We start from the raw sequence: 9,786 nt of genomic DNA on the forward strand, positions 1-9,786 counted from the left end.
AAGCCTGAATGATACAGAAAGGGAAGCCACTTGCTAAGAAAAGACATCTCAATCTATAACCTACTAGCAATCCAATCCAATATGATTTTGTTCAATTCAACCTAACTCAATTTAACTCAATTCAAATCAACAAATGTTTGTTGAGCACCTACTTTGAGAAAGGCATTGTACTTACTAGGTAATTGGGGTACAAAATAATGAAATAAAAAAAACCTGTCCTCAAGGAGTTGACTGTCTAGCAGCATAAGAGCTAAGGTATTCTGCACAGTGAATTGTAATAAAGGGTATTATTACATGAGGCCTGGGGAGGGGCACTTCATTAGATTGGGGGTTAAGAGAAGTTTCCCAAGGAAGCTGCACTCAAACAGGAAAATGTGGAATAAAGACTGCCAGCCCCATAATACAAGTCAGTAGATGGGTGATTATGAAGTCTGAGAAATCTAGTTTCTAGAAAATATAACATGACCATAAAAATCCAGCCTCTGAAATCCATTCAGCAGAAGAGTTAGCCCAGAAATAGACTCTTCAATAAGATAATTTTTTGGATAAACATAACAAAAAAGGAAAGAAAACTTGGCTAAATACATGATATTGGGACAACATTTTAACTATTTGAGGGAAAATAGATTTTACCTTATATTTTTTACCAAATTTACTGACTGAAGAGTTAAGCTCTCCCCTCACCCTCAGGAAACCTTAAAATCTAGAAGACTCTTTAAGTTAAAGTTTATTGGATGTCAGGATGGAGATGGGCTTTCTAAGGCATGGAATGTATGATGAAAAGAAAAAAGAAGTTTTGAATAAATTAAATCCCCATGCAATATCAAAATTAAGGTGAAAGAAACCAGGATTAAAACTTTGCAAAAAGAAATATGACAAGACAGAGGATTTGTATTCTTAATACATAGAGAGATTTTACAAACAAATACGGAGAATATGAGCTAATGACATAAATGTGCAACTTATACAAAATACAGGTATATGGGAAATTTTTAACCTACTAGTAATTAAAGATAGTAAATTAAAATAATAAGATTTTTTTTTCCACTAACCACATTGGCAAACTGTGTTTTATTTTCTAAATAAAACTCAATACCGTTGAGTGTGGTATAAATAGGGATCTCTCATCACTGCTGGTAGAAGTGTGAGTTATTACATTTCTGGGAAATAATTTTGTGACATGTATCCAGGGCCTTAAAAATGTTTATGACTTCTGTTCACATCCATAATATCACTTTTGGGAATCTATCCAAAGTAAATAAGCAGAGATACAACCATCTTAGTATTACATATAATGAAAAATTGAAAATAATCTGTCTTAGGCAGCTTTGTTGTGTAACAAACAATCATAGCATCGCATATCATGCAACAAATACAATACAAAGTGATAAATGCCCTTTATAACAAAGCTAAATGTACAGCAAAGCAAGACACCAGACAAGAAAGAGACCACTCTGCCTGGAGGTATCAGGGAAGTCCTAAAGAGAAGATGATATTTAAATTGGGTCCTAAAGGATGAGTAGGAGTTTACCAGGTAGAGCAGAGAGGAGTCCAGGCAGAAAGAAGATATGTAAATGTATTGAGGCCTAAGGGTACATTTAAGGAACAGTAAAGAGTTTGTTGGGGGAGAGAGGGAAGATGGAAGGGGAGAAGTCAGCTGGGGTCAGAAGGTTTTGGTACCATCCAGAGATTAGACCATGGACAGTCAGTTTGGGTTTGCAAGCAGAATTGCAGAAGGATTCGTTCTGTTTCAGGAAGTTCATGAATCATCGGGGAGGCAGAGGGACAGTTAGGAGGCTCTGGAGAGAGGCCAGCCAGGACTTGCCAAGGGTTGACCCAAGGTAAAGATGGGGGAAGGATTAGAGAGGTTTGAAGGAGCAAGGCTGCCAAGGTGAGGATAAACAAAGGCGCAATACCTGGATTTGTGCTATTTTGAGACAGATGGGAATAAATCATTAGAATACAGTTGATACCTGCACTCAAGAATTCGAGGGGGACCAAGGAGGAAAGCAGTAAAAATAGGAATTTGGGAAGTTATTTCCTCCAGAAGAATACCTTCACACCTGGTGTCAGACTTATCTGATGAAAATAAAACCTCTGGTCCCCCCACAGAAAGAGTCCAGGAAGCGGGGTCTACTCCCAAGACCCTGTTGTGGGCAGGCAGATGTCCATGTCAGTTTCTAGTATCTACCTCTTTCTAGCCTTTTCTCTCTCAGCTTCGCCCCATAGTGAAAGTGGGAGAAATGAAAGTTCATCAACTACTGCCTTAGAATTTGTTAAGAGAGCACACTTGGTGGCCAAACTCAAGATACGGGTTTTCTGGTAATATCAACAGCAGCCCCTCCCCTAAATGGATGAATAACCTGGGATGCTGGAAATTGTTTGTGCTCACACACCCTACCCTACCCACCCTGCATACACTTTTGCCTTCCTTTAATGGGTGACCATCAAAACAATTCAATATATTACTGTGACATTCTTTATATAATAAGAAAAGAGGAGAGGGTTGTGTGTTGGCTTGTAGGGCTGCAAGCTGTGTCTGGTAATAAGGCCCTTGGTTTATAAGGTTAATTCTTCCATCAGCTGAAGAGGCTGCCTTCTCAGGCATGTCAGGGAGAGGAGAATTTATTCCCCAGGCACTGCTGTCACGCAGGGAATGCAAGTGAATAACTGCATTGCCAAAGTGCTGTAAGGGGACACTCTTCCGGCCGGCAGAGGAGTGAAAAGGAGAGCCTAGGGACTCGGAGACAGGGCAAAGGAAGGACCACCCAGCTTATGTGTTTGGACATTTCCCATTTGGGGGCACTGTCATGGTCCTCTGGGGAGGTCAGATATTCAGCACTTGTTAAACCTGGGCAAGTTTGGACATTTCCCATTTGGGGGCACTGTCATGGTCCTCTGGGGAGGTCAGATATTCAGCACTTGTTAAACCTGGGAAAGAGAGCTGATTGCACATTTTGGAGTCAATTTCCAAACAGCACTGTCATTCTTACTGAGGGCTTTAAACAAGCCATAGCCTGGTGACAAAGGGGTTTAAAATGCCAAGAGAGTGAGCGTTGAGTAAAAGTTGGCAATTAACTTCCATGACCCCTATCATCAACTGGTTTCTCAGAATTAGGTGCTAAGCCCAGATGAAGTTTTGACCTTACATTATAGGTTCATGGTCTGTGGTGACAATGAACATTCTGGGCCGAAGCCCTGAGGCTGCAAGGAGAGTGGGAAATGTAGTTTCTAGCTGGGTGGCCATGTGCCCAGCTAATATTTGGCAGGGGCAGTTCTATCACTAAAAGGAAGAAGGGGAGAAGAGGTATTAGTAGGCAGCAATTTTTGCCATACCATGTAAGGTTTATTTAATTGTTCAACAGAGTCTTAGCTCTGATTCTGAAATCGCCCTCTGGTCTAGGGTTGTCCTGAAAGTCAATCTGTTGGGATGGGAGGGATGGGAGTTCCTAATTCAGACCTTGTCTTTCTCTCCTTGACACCACCCATCCCTCTGCCATTCTTCTGTCTCTCTCTATGCCCTGCACCAATGCTCCATCTGTGTTAGTTTCTTAGGCTCTTGTAGAAAATTACCACAAACTTGATGGTTTAAACAACAGAAATTTACTCCCTCACAGGTCCAGAGTCCTGGTGGAGCGCAATCCCTTGCTTCTTCTCACCTCTAGCCCAGCTCTTGGCCTTCCTTGGCTTGCAGACTCGTCCCTCCAAACTGGGTTTCTTTGTTTCTTCTTGTCTTACAAAGATGCCAGTCATTGGATTTAGGGCCCACCCCCAATCCAGGATGATTTCATCTCAAGATCCTTGACTAATTACACCTGCAGAGACCCTTTTTCCAAATAAGGTCACATTCTGAGGTTCCAGGTGGACATGAATTTGGGGGACACTATTCGATCCACTGCAATGCCTTATTAGGACTCTGAATCATGGCCAGAAGCTTTCCAACCACCTTCTCCCCATGACCCTAAATTTCCTCTGCTCAAAGGCCCTTGCATGTAGGAAACCCAGCACCAGAGAAGAGCTCAGGGAGTTTCTTGAGGACCTCCCATATGGCAGGAGGACTCAGAAAAGACAGGGGAATGCTGTGTAGAGAAGAAAGCCCCTCAGCACTGAAGGTGGCAGAAGGGAGTGGAGGACAGAGGGTGTAGAAGCAAAAATGATGCTTTGAACACCTCCACTAGGAATGAGTACACCCCAAAGAGAGTACATTATAAAACACTTTGCATCCTGCCATAAAATCACAACAAAAGAAAACGACAAAACAAAAGAACAAGATCACCCTGTCTAGTTCTAGTACCCCAAATAAATGAAGCCTTGAGTATTTCCTGACAGTCACTGATTACCTAGTAAAATGCCTTTATCCCTGACTCGTGCAATGCTGATTTCTGCAGATGTGGAGATGATAATCATGTCTGAAAATGGCTTTTATTCCATCATGGAAAGTTGGTAACCTTGATAGTTTTGCAGGGTTTTTTTTTTTTTTTCTTTTAAATATCTGTTGTGTTTTTATTTTCTGGCTTCCTCGCAATTTTTTTGCAAATTGACGTCTTGCTTTTGTCTCTGAGTCTTCCTTTCGGGTGGGTTTTGTAGTTGTCAAGGGGGAAGAATGATGACACTGGGATGAGACTTTCCTCGCTATCTCTCCAGGTCCTATTGATTTTGTCGCCTATCTCTTCATTCTGTCCCTCTCTCTTTACCACCCCTCCACCATCCTTTTCCAAATTTCACCTGGACTACTGCAACAATTCTAACTGGTCAGCCCAATCAGAATTTTTGCCTCTCTACAATCCATTTTCTACACAGAAACTAGAGTAATCTTTTTGAAATTCAGACCTGATGATGTCACTCTCTTGCCACTAAGCTGCCCTGTCTCCCTGTCGTTCTTGGAATGATGACAAATATGTGTGGAAGCAAACGTGTGCCAAGCACTGTTCTCAAGTTTTACACACACCATATTAATTAATTTAATCCTGCCATTAATATTGTCATATTTCACATGAGAAAACAGAGAGATAAAGTAACACAGCTAATAAGTGATAGAATGGAGGGACTTCCCTGGTGGTCCAGTGAGTAATACTCCATGCACCCAATGCAGGAGGCCTGGGTTCGAGCCCTGGTTGGGGAACTAGATCCCACATGCATGCTGCAACTGAGTCCACATGCCACAACTAAGAAGTCCACATGGCACAACTAAAGATCTCACATGCCACAACTGAGAGTGGGAGCAGCCAAGATAAATAAATAAATAGTAAAAAAAAAAAAAAAAAGTGATGGAATAGAGACTTGAACCCAAGAAAATAGGCTCCAGAATCTGGACTCTTACTAGGCCACTGTTCTGGACAATGGTCTAGTGAATTTTGAAACCCTCCATGATGCTCTTGCCATCTCACTAGCCTCGGCACTCCCTGCCCTTCAGTGACACTGGCCTGCTTCCACTCCCTTGTACCCCTCCTGCTCTCACTCACCACAGGGCCTTTGCACACACATTGCTCTGCTGAGCATCCTCTTCTTTTCTCTCTTAGAGGAAGCAACTCTTCCCAGACCATGTTTCAGGAAGGCCATCCAAGATCTCCCCCGGTAGATCCAATCCCCCTAGATGGGTTTTCAGGGCATTGTGAACTTCTCCGCACAACACATACCCGCTTCTACCTCTTGTTGGTTTGGGTGATTACTAGATAATGCCCCTGCCTCCCTTCTTCCCACCTCCTCCAACCCATGGATGAACTCCATGAGGACAGAATTCTGCTCTCTGCTGTCCCTTCAGGGACCCAGCATGGGGTCTGGCTCACAATATTTGCGGAAGAAGGAGATGGATGAGGAAGATGTTGATGAATCAATGATACCTGATACCAGGTTGTACAAAAAGTCCTTATGATGCAGATTATAGAAAAGCTAACCAGAGACGGAGAGGACTAACCATGTGGTTTTGTTGAATAGTCATGGTACTAATTCTAGTTCTCAGTGTAAGCTGCAGTTGTTGGACTTGATACACAGAGCAGTGAGCTAATGGGCTGTCATGGTGAGAGCTTGGTCTTGGGACCAGAAAGACCTTGAAATGAAGCCCTTCCTCAGGGCTGATGTTCTGTGTATGTATATATATATATATATATATATATATATATATATATATATATATATATTTCTGTACATTTCAGATGTCCTTTTTTCCTTTCAAATTTTAATGTTTTTGAAAGCACAATTGATCTTAAAACAGTGCTGTACATTCAACGAAGTGTGTTTTTTGTTGGTCCCTGTAAAGCAGTTATGAAATCAATGGTGAGTCCCATGTCAATGGCATTTTGGAATTGAGGTAATTCTATTTGTGGCCTTGGGTAAAGTCTTTGTTCTTCTGAGTCCTAAGATGCTTATCTGTAAGAGGGCAGGGCTGTAGTAAATATTGGAGATGTATATCACGGCCTCAGCACCGTGGCTGGTAGCTTTAATTCATCAACAGGAAGTCTATTAGGAGTTTCATAAAATATGTGTCAGGTTAGTGCTTTGCTAGAATAACCCATATCCTTGCATGATCAGTCATATATTTGGCTACTCAGAGACTTAAAAAGGAAACAAGAGAGAAGATTTTAGAAGCTCTTTCTTCTTTACATTTTAATTAACGCTGTACGAAAACTCTTTCTAGTATACTATTAGTATTCTACTTCTAGTAAGGCTTCACCGGCTCCAGCCGCGGAGAGAGAGGCGCTGTTTAACCAGTCACTAGGGTGTGCTCGTAAAGCTCAGTTTTTTCCTCTCCTCCACTTCCTAAAGATTCTACAAATATTCTCCAGAGGACCTTGTTTCTCCCTCACATTAAAAATTATCTGAAAGTTGACTCATAGATGAAGCACATATATTTTTTTTTTTGACTCAGAGCAATTACTCGTTCTATTTCTACAGCGAATGCTCTTCCTCGTTTATTGTTGGTGAGCATTAGTCAGTACAGCATATATTTTCTTAAAGGATTCTATTTGCTTCAAGCCAGTAACTGGAGTATAATCTCAGCAAGATCCTCTACAATCTTCATTTACGTCACTGTTTGTCATTCACCAACTTGACCCAGGACACAATGATATAAATTAAGCCTTCAGATGATTCTGTGAAAAATTATGCCTTTAGGAGGGACCTCCCTTTACTCTTAAAAGGAGTCAGAGGACCAATAAATAGCTGTCTTGACCATATTTAACTTGGCAGATGAATATGTACTAAGAATAAACAGAAAACATATATTTGGATTAAAAACAGAAAAAAACAACTGCTGCGTGAGGGCAGAGAAGAGTGTGAAGTAGACTGAGCAGATTTTTCAAGTACAGAGACCCAAATCCCTCTTCTGCTGATTGGAAGAGTCGGCCATTGTGAAAGACTGTTCAAAGCACAACTTTTCCATTGACCAACTTTCGTGGATGTCGGCAAATCACTTTTCCCCTCTATTTATGCTGCCGTGGAACACATTGCTTATCTTTCAGAGTTGATTTAATTTTTGGCAACGGCAAAGAACACTGAGAGCTAAGTTGAGTGAAGGAAGTTGATGATCAAGCAGGGTAATGAATGTGTGTGTGTGTAAGAGATTTTCCTAATTGACTATAAAGCAATGAAACTAGTCGTGGTGGGTTAAATGGTGCCCCTCCCAGAAAAAGTATGTATTTGAGGGAAATACATAATTCCTCTGGTAATTTGAGGAAACTGTGAATGTGATCTTATTTAGAAAAAAAATCTTTGCAGAGGTAATTAAGGTTCTCAAGATGAGAGCATCCTTGAATATTTGGGTAGGCTTTGAATCCAATGATAAGTGTCTTATGAGGTAGAGGCAGAGGGAGATAGGAGACAGCAAAGAGGAGGAGACATTGTGAAAACAGGGGCAGAGATTGGAGTGATGCAGCCACGTGCCAGGGACTGTCTGGGGCCCATAGAAGCTGGAGCTAACAAAGAATTCTCTCTTAGTTCCTTCAGATGCAGCACTGCCCTGTTGCCACCTTGGTTTCAGATTTCTGGTCCACAGAACTAAGAAAATAAATTAATTTTCTTGTAAGCCACCATGTTTGTGGTTATTTGTTGCAGCAGCTCTAGAAAATTCATACTCTGGTTTTTACTTTTGGGGCTTGAAGACTTGGTTTTAAGACAATCCCCAAAGAGAAAGGAATTTCCGAGCTAATTTGAGCAGTGACAATATCGTTGAAATGTGTCTCTTTCCCCCCCATTGTCTACTTAAAATAATTCCTCCCCATCTCTATCAATCAGGGCCTAACTAGGGAAAAAGAAATCACTTTGGGTATTTACAGAGAGGGAATTGAATGCAGGAATTTGTTATACCACCGAGAGAGAAGTCAAAAGGAGACAGGGCGGTAACCCCGAGATCTGCAGCTGCAGCAGGGAGCTATGATCGCCTGTAGGGAGGGGGTCAGGATTACCCAGAAGAAGCTGGAACCGTGGTGGGGTTATGTGGGAGGAGCTTGGGCTGCAGGAGACACGATGTGAGGTGGAGAGGGAGGGAAGAAATACCCTCGCTTCTCCCTTCCTCCCCCTCCCATCCCACTCAGCCCCTCTCATGGGCTGAACTCAGTCAGCAGTTCACTGGCACAGAAGCCCAGAAACTGTCTCTAGGTGACAGAGCAGGGGAAGGCCAAGCCACAGACTGAAGACAAATCTGCTCAGAACCTAGAGCCTGTTATGAAGATACGCGTCAAGGAAAATGCTCTAGAGGGTGGAATGCCATTCTACTTATTTCCTAGAAGATTTGGAGTCACTCCTCTCTCTTTTCTTTTTTTATTTTCCTCTCTGTGGCAGACAGGATAAGAGTCTCCCAAAGACGTGCACATCCTAATCCCTGGAACCTGTCAATATGTTACCTCTTTTGACAAATGATGTGATTAAGATGTGATCTAGGTGTGATTAAGCTGAGGATTTGGAGATGGGGAGATCATGCTGGATTACCCGGGCTGGCCCAATGTCATCACAAGAGACCTTACATGAGGAAGAAAGGAGGGTCAGAGTCTAAAAAGGAGATGTGATGATGGAAGCAGAGGTTGGAGTGATGTGCTTTGAAGATGGAGGCAGAGGCCACCAGCTGCAGGATGCAGGCAGCCTCTAGAAGCTGGAGGAGGCAAGGGAAAGGATTCTCCTCGAGGTCCTCCAGAAAGGAATGGAGCCCTGCCAACACCTCATCTTAGCCCGTGAGACTGACTATAGGCTTCTGAACTCCAGAACTGTAAGATACTAAATTTATGCTCTCTTAAGCCACTGAGTTATGGTCATTTCTTACTGAAGCAAAGAAAAATTAAGCTTTTTAACCTTCTACTTCAAATAGTAAGATGAAAACATACAACGTTATTATCTCTCCAGCTGTCACACCTTACTTTTTCCACTCACTTCTCAATGTACCTCTTCACCAGGAAAGTTCAGTGTAAAGTCAAAAGGCCAAGAGAATAATTGCAGTGATTTCATGCAATCCAAAGGATTACAAACCATAGTTTTTCTAGTAAATGATGTTACAATTATTTTGTGTCAAAGTTGGATTTACATCTATAGGGTGGTATTTAATTCAATACCTGTACTCAACAGGTAATTACATTGCATTCTGACAAATGCCCTTTTTCAACTCTTGGGCGTAACCCCTTTACTTTGGTGGTTGGTTAGCATTGCTTGGTGATATTTATTAAAGCTATAAAATGTCTTCTGCTATCACTTTAGTGTCTTCATTCAATTAAGCAGGCTTGATCCAGATAAATTAAGTGGGAAAGGATATTTTCTAAAATAATAGCTCATGCATTTCCAAGAGTTTTTACAACCTAATTAATG

The 9,786-nt window shown here is 41.8% G+C and overlaps 1 long non-coding RNA gene across 1 annotated transcript; it reads left to right on the forward strand.

Moving 5' to 3' along the window:
* Positions 1 to 378: 378 nt before the first annotated feature.
* LOC125964310 (uncharacterized) lies at positions 379 to 8,023 on the forward strand. The gene is made up of 3 exons (XR_007477216.1): positions 379 to 406; positions 1,755 to 1,841; positions 7,933 to 8,023. It is a non-coding gene; the product is annotated as an uncharacterized LOC125964310 (long non-coding RNA).
* The last annotated feature ends 1,763 nt before the right edge of the window (positions 8,024 to 9,786 follow it).

The sequence above is a fragment of the Orcinus orca genome, chromosome 4 (genome assembly GCF_937001465.1).
Source record: "Orcinus orca chromosome 4, mOrcOrc1.1, whole genome shotgun sequence".
Classification (NCBI taxonomy): Eukaryota; Metazoa; Chordata; class Mammalia; order Artiodactyla; family Delphinidae; genus Orcinus; species Orcinus orca.